Genomic DNA, 18,052 nt, shown 5'->3' with positions numbered 1-18,052 from the left:
ACGTGAATGCATGTCATAACAGCATTTTAATGTGCTTCCGGCAAAGGGGATGAGGCCATATCAGGGATGCACTTGGTTGTTATTAGGGTTAAAAACACCAAGATAGCTGGGTGCGGTGGCTCACGCCCGTAATCCCAGCAGTTTGGGAGGCCGAGGAGGGAGGATCCCCTGAGGTGAGGAATTCAAGACCAGCCTGGACAACATGTTGGAACCCCATCTCTACAAAAAATATAAAAATGAGCAGGGCATGATGGCGGGTGCCTGTAATCCCAGCTACTCAGGAGCTGAGTGGGAGAATCACTTGAACCGGGGAGGCAGAGGTTGCAGTGAGCCAGGATTGTGCCACTGCACTCCAGCCTGGGTGACTGAGTGAGACCTTAACTCCAAAAAAACAAAAAAAAAAGCAGACATTTCCAAACAGCTAAAATGTCTTCAAAGGGAGTTATTGATGTGTTAGTCTGTTTTCAATGCTGCTAATAAAGACATACTTGATACTGGGTAATTTATAAAGGAAAGAAGTTTAATGGATCCACAGTTCCATAGGCCTCACAATCATGGCAGAAGGCAAAGGAGGAGCAAAGTCACGTCTTACATGGTGGTAGGCAAGAGAGGTATGCAGGAGAACTGCCCTTTATAAAACCATCTGATCTTGTGAGACTCATTCACTATCATGAGAACAGCATGGGAAAAAACCACCCCCATGATTCAATTAGCTCCCACTAATTGATTAGGGTCCCTTCCACCACATGTGAGGATTATTACAATTTAAGGTAAGATCTGGGTGGAGACACAGAGCCAAACCATATCAATTGATGATTAGCAGACTGAAGGGAAAAGGGGGCATCTATTCACTAAAACAGCCTTCATGCTTCCCTTAGCTTGAGTGTTAGTTTTCCTCCTGACCTCGTCTATTTTTTAATTTTTTTGATACATAATAGATGCACATGTTGGGGGTACAAGTGATTATTAAATACACTCATAAAGATCACATCAGTATGATCAGGATATTCATCACCCTAAATATTTGCCTTTTTATTAAGCTAGAAACATCTAAATTCTTATCTTCTAGCTATTTTTGTTAAAACACATGCTCTGAATGAAGAGACCCCAAACAGGATTTGTATGAGCAACATGGCTGTTTATTCACCTGGGTGTGGGCAGGCTGAGTCTGAAAAGAGTCAGTGGAGGAGGGCGGTGGGATAGGAGTTGGTTTTATAGGTTTGGGGTAAGCAGTGGAAAGTTACAGAAGTTACAGTTTAGGGCGGTTTTTTGCAAGCTGGGAGGGGGTCATAGGGTCTGGAGTCATGAGGTTGACCAAGGTCGGTTACAAAATCCAATGGCCTCGTCAATTGAGGCCGGAATAAGAAACAATAGAAGAATGTCTCAAGTTAGTTAGGTGCTGCAGGGGTTGATCGTTTTATTCCGCTTTTCATGGCCTTCTAGTTACTACAGCTTTTCTGATTCCAGAAGGTTCTCCAGAGGTGTATGTGCAGGCCATGGTGCCGTCAGTCAGCCTAAAAGATCTTACATTCCTATCTTTTTATGTTAGTAATATGAAGGAAAAAAAATGAGTGGAGGGCAGTGGAATATTAGGAAGGCCGGCACAGAGGGGTGATGGCGTGATGTTTCTTAGGGCTTCTTTGAGCAAAATTGGGGGCAATGTGGAAACCTAAAAAGGAACGAATTTAGAATGCTGGGAGATCTCGGGGCGAGGGGTGATATTGTGGGGTTGTTAGAAAGAACATTTGTCATTGACTAATTGGTTATCACTTGTATACAATTTTGTAGGAACTGAGAGATTAATCAGAAAACACAGGATCCAAATAAGGAGAAAGATGGGTATCAGAGGACTAAGGGTTGGAAGAAGCCATGACTCCCAGTTAGAGTGTCCAGCCAGTCCAGCTAGGTCCAGAATAACCATTTGCCTGAGTAGCGAGCTTTTGGGCTCTGTCTTTTAATTTACTGATGGCGTCATATATGAGGCTGGACTGGTTTACATAACAACAACATTCTTCATTTAGGAACAGGCAAAGACATCCTTTTTCAGCAGTCAGTAAACAAGGCCTCTGTGGTTTTGGAGGACAACTGCAGCTAGGGAATTTACGTGAGCTTGAAGAAGGGATAGTGATTAATTCTGCAATGCTAGCAGAGAAATTATTAGAGAGGCTATAGAAGCAGACGATTGAAGTGGTAAGGCCTGCTAGAGTGCAGTAGTAATTCTTAACCACAAGTAAGGGGATCAATGGAATGACCCACTTGTGTCATGTCAGGACCACAAGGGGAACAAGGAGGCTTTTGTTTCCATTAGCAAACTGAATTTTGGGAGTAAGGAAAACTAGGGTACAAGTGCCTGTCCGGCTGGTAGGGAGGCAGATGTAAGAGGAATCACAGAGGGGAAAAAAAAAAAGTGCTTGGCTTAGACAGAACTGGAAGTGTAAAATGAAAAGCTGAGAAAGTATTCTGAGGGGGCTGGAGCTTTGGACCCAAATCCCAAGGGAACCAGCAAGGGCTGCGGCTGCTGCTGCTGCACGTGGCGTAAGGGCCAGCCCCAGACTGTGAGGTTAAGTTGTTTGGATAAAAAGGCCACAGGCTGTGGGCGTGGCTCTTGTGCAAGAATTCAGATGGCATAGCCTTTCACTTCTGTTGTGTGTAAGGAGAAGGGTTGGGAGGAGTTGGGAAGCGCCAGTGTGGGAGCTGTTTCCAGGGCTTTTTTCAGAGAATGAAAACCAGAATGAGGGAAGGATCTAGTCTGGGGTCAGCTAAGTTGCCTTTTGAAAGCTTATAGAGTGGTTCTGCCAGTAAAGCAAAGCCTGGTATCCAGAGGTGGAAGTATCCTACCTGCCTAGGAAGGAGAAGCTGTTGTTTAGTGGATGGGATTGGGGTTTGCTAGATTAACTGGACACAGTCAGTAGGGAGAGCGTGTGTGTTCTGTTGGAGGATTATGTCAAGATAGAAGATGGATGGGGAAGAAATTTGAGCTTTGGAAGGGGGTACGTGAGATACCTTTGAGTAGAGATGCCGAAGAAGCAGGAGGTTGAATTAGAAGGCCATGTTGTAATAGATGGGTGATAACAGGCTTTAGGCCTTTAAAGCCTATTGTGGGATGGGGTACTGTTGTTGGGTGGGGTAAGCGTGGTTAGGTTTTAAAGGGATAATGAGGGGTGAGTGACTTGTAGCAAGGGATGGGGAGGTGGTGTCCCACACCCTAGGGTTAAGGTAGGGGGATGTAAGAGGAGCTATTGAGGGAGGTACGGGTTCGGGGAGGAGGGCAGCGATGAGGCGTGGCTGCAGCCCAGGAATAAAGAGGCAGACAGTTTTGTTAGGATATCTCAGCCTAACACGGGAACTGGACACGTGGGGATGATTAGGAAAGAATGTGGAAAGGAGTGCTGACCTAATTGACACCAGACTTGGGGTGTTTTGAGAGGCCTGGAGGCCTTGCCGTCCATTCCCACAAGTTATGGAGGCCAAGGAGACAGGTCCTTGAAAAGAAGGCAGTGTGGGGTGGATGGCCCCAGTTGTTGATTAAGAAGGGGATGGACTTACCCTCCACCGTTAAGAAATACCCAAAGCTCGGCATCTATGATGGTCCAGGGGACTTCCGAGGTGTTTGGGCAGTGTCGGTCTTCAGCCCCCAAGCTGAGGAGATCTGGGAAGGATTTGGTTAGGAGCTTTGGGTCGGAGCTCCAGGAGCTCTGGGAGCAGCGACATGAGTCGGGGCAGTCCGACTTCCAGTGGGGGCCCACACAGATGGGGCAGAGCTTAGGAGGAATCCCAGGCTATGGGCATTCCTTGGCCCAGTGGCCAGGTTTCGGACACTTGAAGCAAGGTCGGGGAGGGGTGGCTGGATGCCGCAGTCTGGGCGCTTTGAAGGCTTTTGGCCAGGGGTGTGGCTAGGGTTTGTCTTGTGGCAGAGGCAAGCATCTGTAGTTCAGAGATGTGCTGCTGCGGGGTAGATTTTTCCCTATCATTGAACACCTTGAAGGTGTGGTTGATTAATTCCTGCTATGGGGTTTGTAATTTCTGTAGATTTTTGTAAGGTCAGGGGCTGACTGGGTGGTAAAATGCATATTAAGCGTTCTTCAGGGGTGAGAGTAGTATGACATTTAAGTCACTCCAGGGGAGATTATAGGACTGGGTTAAGTATTGAAGGATCTGATGAAAAGGAGCCTAATCGTTGGCCGATTTGGGAAAGGTCAGATAAGGAGAAAGGAACATGCACCCTAACTATGCCTTCGGCTCCAGCCACCTCTCAAAGGGGGAATTGTTGGGCAGGGGCGGAGGAGGTAGCTTCAGGACTAAACTGTAAGCTGGACCATGTATGAGATGTGGAGGTGACAGGAGGGGCGTAAGGAGGAAGAGGAGGGAGGTTCTGGGGGGCAGGGTTAGGTCCTGGATTAGGACCTGGTTCAGACAGGTGGGGAGGAGAAAGGTCAGAAGGGTCGATGGACAAGGACGATTCTGGGTCACCGGCAGAGGCAGGAGGGGCGGACGGAAGGCAGAGAAGGAAAATTTGGGATAGGATGTATTGAGAGCAGAGATTAGAGAGGGATTGGTGTGTAAATAAAAACGCCTGGAAATAGGGAATTTCAGACCATTTGCTCATTTTATAACAGAACTTGTCTGGATCCTGTAGGATAGAAAAATCGAAGGCACCGTTTTCTGGCCATTGAGAGCCATTGTCCAATTTATATTGTGGGCAAGCGGTACTGCAAAAGAAAATAAGTCGCTTAGGTTTTAGGTGAGGTGATAGCCAGAGAGGTCTGAGGTTTTCAGAATGCAGGCTAAGGGAGAGGAGGGAGGAATGGAGGGCGGGAGGTTGCCCAGAGTTTCAGAAGAGTGACGGAGACAAGGAAAGTGAATGTGCAACGAAGCAGCTTAGCAGGCGGCCCAGACTAAACCTTGGTCTGAACCTGGGTGAATCGGTCAAAGGGGGCATCCCGCGGGTTGATCCATCACCTGTGAGTGCGAGTGAGTGACCAGAGTGGACGTCTCCGCAATGATCAGTCACTGAGGGAAGACTGTTTTCCTGCTTCCGTGACCTGTGTAGGATTTTTCCAGTCGTGAACCTCACGGAAAGTCCTGTCCTTCCTGTCTCCGCTGAAAGGGAGAGGAAAATGAAACTGAGTGGAGGAGGAGGTTGACAGGCAGCGAGAAGGGCTAAAGAGAAGAGTTAAGGCCAACTGCTTACCTCATCTGAGGATGGGGAGTGGGTCTGTGGGTTGATCTGATTAACCTAGGTCACAGGTAAGTCTCTTCACAGAGGGAGCACAAGGAGACAGGGGGTATAGTTTCCCGTAGGAGTACCCCCATCCTGGGTTTCCGGCACCAAATGTTAAAATGCATGCTCTGAATGAAGAGACCCCCAACCAGGCTTTGTGTGACCAACATGGCTGTTTATTCACCTGGGTGTGGGCAGGCCGAGTCCAAAAAGAGTCAGTGGAGGAGGGTGGTGGGATAGGAGTTGGTTTTATAGGTTTGGGTAAGGCAGTGGAAAGTTACAGAAGTTACAGTTTAGGGAGGCTTTTTGCAAGCTGGGAGGGAGTCGTAGGGTCTGGAGTCATGAGGTTGATCAAAGTTGGTTAAAAGTTCCATGGCCTCGTCAATTGAGGCTGGAATAATAAACAATAGAAGAATGTCTCAAGTTAGTTAGGTGTTGCAGGGGTTGATCGATCTTCCACTTTTCATGGCGCCCTCCAGAGATGTGCATGTGGGCCATGGTGCCGTCAGCCTGAAAGAAAGACCTTACAATTTTGAAATGTAAAATAGATTACTATAAACTAGTCACTCTGATGATTTACTGAACAGTAGGTCTTATTTCTTTTATCAACTGTATATTTGTAAGGCGGGAGAACTGCTTCAGCCCAGGAGTTGGGATACCAGCCTGGGCAACCTAGTGAGACCCTGTCTCTACAAAAAATACAAAAATCAGCCTGGCGTGGCGGCACGTACCTGCAGTCCTAGCTACTCGCTAGGCTGAGGTGGTAGGACCACTTGAGCCCAGGAGTTCGAGGTTACTGTGAGCTGTGATTGCACCACTGTACTCCAGTCTGGGCAACAGAGCAGAAGCCTGTCACCAAAAAGCAAACCCCCCCATATATTTGTACCCATTAATCAAAGTGTTTTTATCTCCCTTCACAGCCTCTGGTAGCCACCGTTCTACTCTCTTTCTCCATGAGGTCCAGGTTTGAAGCTCCCACATGTGAGTGAGAACATGCAATATTTTTCTTCTGTGCCTGGCTTATTTCACTTAATATAATGACCTCCAGTTCCACCCGTCAACGGAGGATTTATTTTAGGAAACTTGCAATGGTGAGTTCTTTCTCTACCTCTTTGAGATGCAAATCTTGTCTCAAATCTTCTTCTAGCCTCTTGCTAGTTTTACAACCCAGGAATGTCTTTCTCAAGACCTCAGAGCCATCCCTTTAAAATGTAGTAATTGAAGATGATACATCTGTCAGTCTTTGTAGAAGGGCAGGTTTCCAGTTTTGAAAAATTCCAATGAGCGAACACAGATCGCTTTACCGCATTTCCTAACCTCTTCCTGATGTCTCCAGTTCCTTCTCGGCATCTCACCCCAGCACTTAAACTCTCCAGCCTTTTGTTTAACAAGGCTAAGCTCCTTCTCTCTTCGGTATGGCAATAGTCCTGACTCAAGCCTGCCTTGCACGTTTAACTTGTCTGGTGCATTTTTTTCTTTGACAATGTCCAGATCAAACGGCCCCACAAAAACATCGAGTGTGATTTTAGCCTGAGAAGTGGGAGGGTGAGAAGACAGATTTGGAGCCAGCTGTGTGGGCAAGGGACTCAGCCACGCTCTAAACCTCTCCCAGTCTCATCCGTAAATGCAGTGCACAGGCAGCAGCGCTTCTCCCCCGAGGCTGGGGCGATGGAATAAGTTTGACTATTGAGGGCACGGTCGCCAGTGGGTTTCCTTTGGTTGACTGCTGACAATGTGTTTGTAGAATGGCAGCCCACACTAGGCGATGTTGAAGCCACAGAAGACACGGCAGTGGGAAAAGCAGCAGGAGCTTCTGCCCTGAGGAGCCTCCAAGCCCAGGCAGAGGGCCAGCCGCACAGGTCAGCGTCAGGTGGGCTTGGGGTGAGTGGGTGGGGCTGTGTGTGCAAAGCGGGATGTGAGTCTGTATGTGTGTGAGTACATGGAGTGTGAACAAGTGTGCAAGGGGGTGTGTATGTGTGTGAGTACATGGAGTGTGAACAAGTGTGCAGGGGGGTGTGCGCAAGTTCGTATGCGTATGAGTGCATTTGAAAACCTGCATGTGGTCGTGAGGGTAAGTTAGTCACTGCAGATTGTGGAGGATATGTGTGTGTGCGTAGAACAGTGTCAGTGTCCTGATGGGAGTGTGAATGAGTGCACAGGGGTGTGGAGTCAAGGAGTGAGAGTGTGTGTGTAACACATGAAGGCACATAGTATGTGCCAGTGTGTGCAATGCAAGTGTGTGGGAAAGTGTGTGACTGCTTGTGGGTGTGCATGTTGTGTGACGGTGTGTGTGGATGTATGAGTGTGTATAAATGTGAGCATGTAAGAGTGAGTGTGCCTGTGACAGTGCAAGCGTAGGGTGTGATGCATGAGTGTGGGCATGTCATGTATGAGTGCACATGTTGGTGTGGATCTGAGTGCAAGTGTAAAGGGCATGAGAATGCAAGCATAGGAGTGTGCATGCATTTGTGAGTGCACTCTCAGAAGCATGGATGGGTGCAAGCCTCCCCTACTAACTCCTGTTCCTTCCTGAAGTCTAAAAAGGATGTGTTTTCTATGTTCCAAAAATGTTTTAAAATTATGACTAGTGTTTCCTTCTCTGTTTAAAATGTGTTGATCACAGGGACTTTGAAAAAAACTAGAAGGTTAGAAGAGTGGGAAGTTACGAGCGAGAGTAGAATTAGATGATAAAGTAGGAACTCTAGGTCAGTGGGGCACCTCTCCTGCCTGATGCTTCACTAAAAAGCACAGCAGGGGGCTGGATGTGGTGCCTCACGCCGGTAATCCCAGCACTTTGGGAGGCTGAGGCAGGTGGATCACCTGAGGTCAAGAGTTTGAGACCAGCCTGGCCCATGGTGAAACCCCATCTCTACTAAAAATACAAAAATTAGCTGGGCATGGTACCACATGCCTGTAATCCCAGCTACTTGGGAAGCTGAGGCGAGAGAATCGTTTGAACTGGGAAGTGGAGGTTGCAGTGAGTCAAGATTGCACCACTGCACTCCAGCCTGGGCAACAGAGCGAGACTCTACACAAAACCCCCAAAAAATCCAATGTAGCTAAAGGCAATTTGATAATGACATTGAAATGAGAATTGTGTCAGAAAAACCATAAACAATGATGAATGGCCGCCTATATAACCCATCCCCCAAAACCCACATAAAGAAGAAATCAGGGCTGAGCATGGTGGTTCATGCCTATAATCCAGCACTTTTGGGTGGTCAAGGCCACAATGAGCTGTGACTGTACCACTGCACTCCACCCTAGGAGACAGAGTGAAACCTTGTCTCAAAACAAAAAGAAGAAAGTAATACCTGAGGTATTAACTCTGATCATCAGTGAGTGGGAAGATTCTGGTGTTTTCTATTTTCTTTTAGCATATCTTCATTGTTGAGTTTTCTGGAAGAACATTTATTGCTTTAAGAGAAAAAAAATTCACTTGATGGGAAAAAGCTAAAATGAGGTTGGCTAGGAAAATATCATTACTAAAAACATTCTCCTTCATTCATGGAGTTTTTTATTTTTTGAGACAGAGTCTCACTGTGTCACCCAGGCTGGACTGCAATGGTGCAATCTCAGCTCACTGCAACCTCCGCCTCCTAGGTTCCCCGCCTCCACAATAACTGGGATTAGAGGCATGTGCCACCACGCCCAGCTAATTTTGTATTTTTAGTAGAGACTAGGTTTTGTCATGTTAACCAAGCTAGTCTCGAACTCCTGACGTCTAGTGATCCATCTGCCTCAATCTCCCAAAGTGCTGGGATTACGAGCGTAAGCCACTGCGCCTGGCCCTTCTTTCTTCTGGCTAACTCTATGAGCAAAGCTCTTTCTGCCATGGAAGACTGTTACCTTATCATCATTTATTTCCAGGGTCTCCTGAGAACACAGATCAGAATTACTGAGGTAATCTTCGCACATTTGCTTAACCATTTGATGCAGCTCTTCAAATTCCTTATATACGGCTGGGAAGAAAGGCTTTGCTAGATGATTTTTTTCAACCTTCGTCAAGATAAAGATTAAAAAAAAGTTTAAACCCGAGGTACTGATATGGAAAATATAGAAGAAAATCTGAACAAAGTTCTGGTTCCTTAACCCCTCAGCAGCTGCTCTGGTGTGCATTTCCTTCTGTCCCCAGCGAGCACCAACTGTGTGCCCCACATGGCGCAGGGAAGCCAGAATGGGCATGGAAGGAGCCGGCCAAGAAACAAACAAGTCTTGGGTGGAGGCCACGGAGGGCACGGGTGAGCTCCCAGGACAGGGCAGGAAGGAAGGGCAGAGAAGCCCTGAGCCCCGGCTGGGCTGTAAGCTCTGGAGGGAGTGTGGGGCACTGGCAGCCTGGGCTGCAGCCTCAGAGTGGGCTCAGGGAGAGTGCCCGGGCAGAAGAGGCCAGTTGGGGTGAGTTGGGGCCAGGAGAGCCCAGGCTGGCCATTATTTGGGGCTGCCACTTCCATTCCTCCTGTACCAAGTTAAAACAGTCAAGGGAGTGGACAGGCACCTGGCCGAGACATGCAGCTACCCAGGCACCGGCCCCCACACCAGGCACTGTGCATGACCAGCAGGTTCACTTCAGCTGTCCTGGAAAAGGCAAACGATTCCAAATGGCCTGGCACTTTCTAAAATAACTATGAGCTGGGCAAGGTGGCTTATACCTATAATCCCGCCACCTTGGGAGGAGGATTACTTGAGGTCAGGAGTTTGAGACCAACCTGGGCAACAAAGCTAGACCCCATCTCTACAAAACAATTCTTTTTTAAATAAATCAAAAATTAGCCATGTGTGGCAAGGCACAGTGGCTCATGCCTGTAGTCCCAGCACTTTGGGAGGCCAAGGTGGGCAGATCATGAGGTCAGGAGTTTAAGACCAGCCTGGCCAATATGGTGAAACCCCATCTCTACTAAAAATACAAAAATTCACTGGGCGTGGTGGTGCACACCTATAGACCCAGCAACTTGGGAGGCTGAGGCAGGAGAATCACTTGAATCCAGGAGGTAGAGGTTGCAGTGAGCCAAGACCAAGCCACTGCACTCCAGCCTAGGCGACAGAGCACACTCCTTCTCAAAAANCTCCAGCCTGGGTAACATGAGTGAAACTCCGTCTCAAAAAAAAAAAAAGAAAACCTGCGTGTGTGCGGTCATGAAGGTAGATTAGTGACTGAATGTAGAGGACGTGTGAGTGTGCATGGAACATTGTTAGTGTGTGTGTGGCAAGTGTGTATGAGTGTGAGGACAGGCAGAATTGTGTCAGTGTTGTGACGATGGGAGTGTGAATGAGTGTATGAGTGTGCAAAAAGGTGCAAAGGGAATGTATGCATGTGTGATATTGTGCCAGAATTGCTAGCCTTTGCTTACCGGTAATAACTAAAATAAGCAGCCCAGGATAACTAAGATCTGTGTGTAAACAAATGCTTATCTTGACTTCTGTAAACCACTGAAGTAACAAACAGAATGACAAAAGTCCCCTGGCCCTTGGAATGTCCGGAGACCCCGCCCTCGTCTCCGCCCAGGAGGTGAATCACAGAATCCCCTAGCCCTTGGAATGTCCGAAACCTTTTCATCCCCATCCTCACTCCTCACCCCCACTCCCAAGGTGTTTTTTTGGGTGTAAAAAGTCTTGGCACCCTCCTTTTGACACCACAGGTTGGAGGGACGTGAGTCCTCTGTGGTCGCTGGCATAATAAATGACCCTGCAATCTGGCATACTTTTGTCTTGGTGCTAACTTTCTACACTCGGTCCAGTAGAACATTTGGAGGTCCTACGGAGATATTCTCTTTTTGTTATCACCAGACAAAAGCCATCTCAGAGTCTCGCCCAGGCGGCCGCTCCCACCTTGGGGGCCTCTGGGGAGGCGCCCCCTGTTCTTTCCCAGGGCCCCGGAGAGCCACCGTGGAGGATAAGCGACCTCTCAGCTGACATTCACCCGAAATTCCTCAGGGTCCTAAAAAAAAACCTCCGGAGGTAAGTCTGGTCTGGGAACTAGTTCAAAGGAAGGGCCTGAGTCGGGGGACTGACGAGTCATTGCAACTCTGACCTGGCAAGCCTCACCGAGACGTCGCTTGAGGCTTCTGGTAGCTGGTGCAGTGGGTACCAGCGTTCACCTTCTGGTAGCTGGCATAGGGGTACCAGCATTCGCCTCTGGTAGCTGGCATAGTGGGTGGCAGCATTCAGTTGTTTTCCGTAACCTCTGCGTGAGTGAGAGAGTGAGTGCGTATATATGTAGTCCCACGGCTGAAAGGCTACGGGGCTTGTGTGGGCCTTCACCCGCGGTTCCACTGGAGCGTCATAGGGCATAACGGTGATTCACCTCAGAGCTGTCCTACTTGTACTTCCATCCTGAGGTGACCAGGCCTGGGGATTATACGGGTACACCTTAGCCAAGACGCCCCTGAAAATTCTTCCAGGAAAGTGGCCGTGCAGGCAGCTGAGTGGTCTCCCATCTGGGGGGCACCCACCCTTTGTCTGTCACTCTTGTATGTGGTCCTGTCTCATCTGTAAATTTGTCAGTTTTATTAGACTCCTGCTAGCAGACGTACACTGATTCAGGCCATCTTTCCTTGAGGTAGGAGATATCTTACAGTGGTTGATGAACCACTGGATGCAGGGAAATTTTATTGATTACACCCCAGCAGAAATTACTCTTTTCTCTTTCTTTCCCATCTTCTTCTTATTCTATCACTGAGACCTCACTCTTTCTTCCTTTGCCATGTGGCAGATAGTCTTAACTCTAGTTGTCTTTATTCTCTTCCTTGTTTTGGTCATTGTGGCCTGTAAATTCTCCCAGCCACCTCCACCGGGAAAAGAGTACTTTTGCCCGTGCTGGATCAGATGACAAGTTGGAGGTAGTTTCTTTGGAGCTTGTGTGGAACAAAACCCTAGATCNTTGAGACAGAATCTTGCTCTGTCACCTAGGCTGGAGTGCAGTGGTGCAATCTCGGCTCACTGCAACCTTTGCCTTCCAGTGACAAATACTTGTGTCTCAGCCTCCTGAATAACTGGGATTAGAGGCATGCGCTAATTTTTGTATTAGGGTTTTGTCACCTTGGCCAGGCTGGTCTCAAACTCCTGACTTCAAGTGATCCACCCGCCTCAGCCTCCCAGAGTGTAAGCCACTGTGCCTGCCCTTCTTTTGGCTAACTCCACGAGCAAAACTTTCTGCTACGGGAGGTTGTTACCTTACCATTGTTTATTTTCAGGGTCTCCTGAGAACACATACCAGAACTACTGAGGTAATCTTCGTACATTTTCTTAACCATTTGATGTGACTTTCAAATTCCTTATATATAGCTGGGAAAAACGGCTTTACTAGATGATCTGTTTGAACATTCCTGAGGATAAAGATTGAAAAAAAAAAAAAGTTTAAACCCAAGGTACTGATATGGAAAATACAGAAGAAAACCTAAACAAAGTTGCGGTTCTCAGCCCCTCAGCAGTCTCTCAGTGGTGGGCGTTTCCTTCACTTCCCAATGAGCACCTACTGTATGCCCTGCATAGTGCAGGGAAGCCAGACTGGGCATGGCAGGAGCAGGCCAAGAAACAAGCCTTGGGTCGGGGCCACAGAGGGCATCGGTGAGCTCTCAGGACAGGGCGGGAAGGGGAGGCAGAAAGGCCTGAGCACGCACTGGGCTGTCAATTCTGAAGTGGCGCACTGACCCTTCATCTGTGGGAGTGTGGGGCACAGACAGCCTGGGCTGCAGCCTCAGAGTGGGCTCAAGAGGGAGCAGAGCCAGGGGTGGAAGAGGCCAGCTGGGGCGAGTGGGCATCAGGAAGTGTCCAGGCTGGCCATTATTTGTGGCTGCCACTTCCACTTCCAAAAAAGGATGATCATTTCAGTGAAAGAGGTAAAAATTATCTCTATTTGCAGACATGATCTTCTAAGTAGAAGTGCCTGAAGATCACACAAACACACAAACCTGCTAGAACTAATAAATGAGGCCATGCATGGTGGTTCATACCTGTAATCCCAGCACTTTAGGAGGCAGATGTGGGCGGATCACTTGAGGCCAGGAGTTCGAGACTAGCCTGGCCAACATGGCGAAACCCCATCTCTACAAAAAAATACAAAAATTAGTCAGGCACAGTGCTCAGCACCTGTGGTCCCAGGTGCTGAGGAGGCTGAGGCACAAGAATCACTGGAACACTGGAGGCAGAGGTTACAGTAAGTCAAGATCGTGCCACTGCACTTCCAGCCTGGGTGACAGAGCAAGAGAGTGAGAGACTTTTTTAAAGAAAAGAATAAATGAAATCAGTATGTAGTAGCATACAAAGTAAATATACAGGCCAGGTGCGGTGGCTCACACCTGTAATCCCAGCACTTTGGGAGGCCGAGATGAATGGATCACTTGAGGTCAGGAGTTCAAGACCGGCCTGGCCAACATGGTGAAACCCCATCTCTACTAAAAATTCAAAAAATTACTGGTGGTGCGTGCCTGTATTCCTACCTACTTGGGAGGCTGAGGCAGAAGAATCACTTGAACTCAGGAGGCAGAGGTTGCAGTGAACTGAGATTGTGCCACTGTATTCCAACCTGGGCAACAGAGCGAGACTCCAAAAAGTCAAGACACAAAAATCAGCTGCATTAAACACTAACAATGAACAGTCTGAAAAGGAAATAAAAGTACCACTTAAAATCTAGCAATTCCACTTGTAGCTGTATACCCCTGAAAATGGAAAGCAGGATCTCAAGGAGGTAAATGAACAGCCGTGTTCGTAGCAGCATCGCTCATAATAGCCAAAAGGTGGGAGCAACCCAAGTGTCCGTTGACAGATGAATGAATAAGCAAAATGTGGTATGTACACACAGTGAGATTTTACTCAGCCCTGCAGAGGAAGGACATTCTCACACTTAGCACAACATGAACCTTGATAGCGTGCTAAGTGAAATAAGCCAGTCACAGAAGTACAAAGATTCTGTGATTCCAATTCTGTGAGGAAATTAGAGTAGTCAAAATCATAGAGACAGAAAGTAGAATAGTGGCTGCCAGAGTTGGGGGAAAAGGGAATGGAGAGTTGGTGTTTATGGAGGCAGTTTTAGGGTTTTTTTTCCCCCCATTTACCCCAGCTTGAAGCTAAGAGTTTTAGTTTTAGAAGATGAAAAGAGTTCTGGAGCTGTGTGGGGGTGATGGCTATACAACACTGTGAATGTACCAAATACCGCTGAACCACACACTTAAATATGGCTAAGATGGTAAATGTTATGCTATGTATATTTTACAATAAAATATTTTGGAAAAAATTTTGATGTGCTAATACAAACTTATAGCGACTCAAACCTGCTTTATCAGGAGTTTCAGAAGGGGCAAGAGGGAGAGGACACGCTAAGCAGCCAGGGGTTGACACTCCAGTAGCAGCCCCGGGGACTGCGTTTCTCAACATCACCCATTGAAGTGGCAGCGTCAGCCACGAGTGCACTGCATTGGTTTTACAGACCAAACCTAAAGACATGGCTGTGCTCCCATCAAACGTGCTCACTAGATCCTGCTGCACACGCATCTCCCGGCCTGTTCCGCAGCAGTGCGGACAACGTGGGGTGTCAGATCCCCAACTAGAGTGATTCTGGTCCTGCTTGAGCCTTCGTCCGAGTCCCCATCAGACACTGTGAAGGTCAATTTAAGGACGATGGACAGGCAGGGGCAGGAATAAGGACTGATGTGGTTTGAATCCGTCCCCACCCAATCTCATGTTGAAGTGTAATCCCCAATGTTAGAGGTGGGACCTGGCGGGAGGTGACTGATCCTGGGGCAGAACCCTCACGGTTGGTGCGACACCATCTCCTTGGTGCTGTTCTCATGATAGTGAGTTCTCATGACAGCTGGTTTTTGAAAGTGTGTGGCATTTCCCCCCGCTACTTGTCCCTGCTGTGGCCATATGATGTGCCTGCTCCCACTCTGCCTTCACATTGACTATTTCCCGAGGCGTCCCCAGAAGCCATGCCAACACCATGCTTCCTGTACAGCCTGTGGAAACATGAGCCCACTAAACCTCTTTTCTTTATAAAATACCCCCTCAGGTATTTCTTTATAGCAACATGAGAAAGTCTGAATACAACGACACACACCCAGACACAAACATTACCTGCAGGCCACGGTGCGCCGACTCTGTCACCAAGCAGGAGTGAGCCCCTCACGGGGAGCTGCTGGCGTGGACAGCTCTGGGAAGGTCAGGCTGAGCGTCCTTTCTCTCGTGCCCCCCGGAGGGTGTGCCCACTCCCTTTCTCAGCACCATCTTGGGGTCCAGGTGGCCATGGCCTGGGTTAAGTGTAAAATGCCGGGTCAGCCCCCTTTCTATAGATGACTTTTCACAAGTCTCACACTTAAAGCTTTTGGGCCTCAGGAAGCAGCTTGGTAAGTGAAAGAGCACCTGCCGCTTCCGTTCATCTTCATCTGCTTCCACACTGCGTTCTGAGTAATCATCAGAATCTGACAGATGACCGTCTGCCAAATCCTCTGTTTTTATGAACTTATAATCTTTAGCTTTATACTTGGGAGGTCGAGATATCCGTCCAGAACGTGTCTTTACTTTTAACGACTTTTTTAGTTTCTCAGTATGTTTTGTATGCAAGTTTGAAATAAATCGGTGTGCTGAACTGGATGAAACAGATGTTACTGCCAGTGGGTCGGAGGCCGACAAGGGGGTCAACATGGAGCCCTGTCCATCTGGAGCCTTGGGGGCTGGGACTTTCTTTGCAGGGACTGCCTGGAGGGCTGGCAGTGGACCCTGTACAAACACCTGAGCAGGAGGTTGGCGTAAGTCACTTAGGAGGCACGACTGTGGCTCGGTTCTCACAAGCGGCTGTACACCGAGCAGCTGAGGCCTGGTGACGTGGAGCCCCATCAAGCACGAACTCCCCTGGGGCGGCTGGCTCTGTCTTGCAGTTTGGGGCTGGAAGGGAACCAGCCTTTCCTGACCTTTCATTTCTCCAGATGTTACCTTGACACAAATGGCTTCTAGTTGCTTACCTACAAGACAAGAAAGGGAAAAGAAGCATTGTGCTTATCAACATGTCTGCAATTTTGCTCTCATAGTAAATCCATTGACATTTTTTCTAAATTAAGTCTTACATACAAAAGTTTATGTAATGTGTTTGTATTAAGCTGGTGTTTTTCAGACCTTTCTGACCAGAAACCACTGTGATACAGGCTGTGCTTGGTGGCTCACACCTGTAATCCCAGCACTTCGGGAGGCCAAGGTGAGCAGATCACTTGAGGTCAGGAGTTCAAGACCAGCCCGGCCAACATGGTGAAACCCCTTCTCTACTAAAGATACAAAAATTAGCCAAGCATGGTGGTATATGCCTATAATCCCAGCTACTTTGGAGGCTGAGGCATGACAATCGCTTGAACCCAGCAGGAGGCGGCTGCAGTGAGCCAAGGTCACAGTACTGCACTGCATCCTGGGTGACAGAGCGAGACTCCATCTCAAAAAACAAACAAAAAGGCTGGACACAGTGGCTTACGCCTGTAATCCCAGCATTCTGTGAGGCAGAGGAGGTTGGATCACTTGAGCCCAGGAGTTCAAGACCACCCTGGACAACATGGTGAAACCCCATCTCTACTAAAAATACAGAAGTTAGCCGGGTGTGGTGGCACATTCCTGTAGTCCCACCTACTCGGGTGGCTGAGGCAGAAGAATCATTTGAGCCTGGGAGCAGGAGAGGCTGCAGTGAGCTGAGATCATGCCACTGCACTCCAGCCAAGGTGACAGAACTAGACTCAGTCTCAAAAACAAACAATACCAGACCACAGTGAAACATTTTACATTATGACCTCGTGCACATGTATATAAATGAAAAGTTCATGGAACTACTTACCATTCCTATGTAAATGCCTGCTGATTGTACCTATTCTATATCACTTTTTTTTTTTGGAGATAGGGTCTCACTCTGTTGCCCAGGCGGGAGTGCAGTGGCATGATTTCAGCTCACTGCAACTTCCACATGCCAGGTTGAAGGGATTCTCCAGCCTCAGTCTCCTGAGTAGCTGGGATTACAGGTTACCGCAACCACGCCTGGCTAATTTTTATATTTTTAGTATACACAGAGTTTTGCCATGTGGGCCAGGCTGGTCTCAAACTACTGACCCCAAGTGATCCACCTGACTCCCAGGCCAGTCCAAAAGACCTGGCCATCCGCTCGTGCCCGCATGCCGCCTCCAATACCTGAAAGGCGCATTTTCACAAATAGTTGTATCACCAGTTCGTGGGGGGGGGGGNCTAAAACCAGGCACACAGGACTATCGGTCTGTGCAGGACTTGAGGGAGGTGAATAAACGGGTAGAAACTGTTCATCCTACAGTTCCAAATCCGTACACCCTCCTAAGTCTCTTGGACCCAGAACACCATTACACTGTCTTGGATCTTAAGGATGCATTCTTTTGCATCCCACTAGCCCCTGTTAGCCAGCCTATATTTGCTTTTGAATGGACCGACCCTGATACTGGAGTCTCGGGGCAACTCACTCGGACAAGACTACCTCAGGGGTTCAAAAACTCCCCCACTCTGTTTGATGAGGCACTTAGCCAAGACCTTGCTGCCTTCCGAGCTGAATTCCCAGAGTGTACCCTACTCCAATACGTGGATGACACTCTTGGCTACAAAAACCCAGGAGGCCTGTAAAGAGACCACCTAGTCATTATTAGAAACCCTGCAGACTTTGGGGTACCGGGTCTCAGCTAAAAAGGCCCAACTCTGCCAGCCAAAAGTGACTTACCTGGGCTATGTTATAGAGAAGGGCAACAGGGCACTGGCACCCAGCCGAATCCAAGCAGTGCTGCAAATACCCACCACCACCACGAAACGCCAAGTTCGAGAATTCCTTGGTGCAGTAGGGTACTGCAGGCT

General features: G+C 48.3%; 1 long non-coding RNA gene and 1 pseudogene across 2 annotated transcripts; one reads left to right on the top strand and one right to left on the bottom strand.

Annotated features, from left to right (window-relative positions):
• The first annotated feature begins 6,012 nt into the window (after positions 1–6,012).
• On the top strand, positions 6,013–13,209 carry LOC119469615. Of its 2 annotated transcripts, XR_005198453.1 has the most exons (3): positions 6,013–7,080; positions 12,412–12,444; positions 13,080–13,209. It is a non-coding gene; the product is annotated as an uncharacterized LOC119469615 (long non-coding RNA). The 2 variants fall into 2 exon arrangements; XR_005198452.1 differs by lacking the exon at positions 13,080–13,209 and having other exon boundaries at positions 12,412–12,579.
• A 1,643-nt stretch (positions 13,210–14,852) lies between these two features.
• LOC108296831 lies at positions 14,853–16,326 on the bottom strand (annotated as a pseudogene).
• Positions 16,327–18,052: the final 1,726 nt, after the last annotated feature.

Source organism: Cebus imitator, unplaced genomic scaffold, assembly GCF_001604975.1.
Source record: "Cebus imitator isolate Cc_AM_T3 unplaced genomic scaffold, Cebus_imitator-1.0 Scaffold743, whole genome shotgun sequence".
Taxonomy (NCBI): Eukaryota; Metazoa; Chordata; class Mammalia; order Primates; family Cebidae; genus Cebus; species Cebus imitator.
The sequence above is the reverse complement of the archived record's forward strand: the minus strand, read 5'-3'. Positions and strand labels throughout refer to the sequence as shown.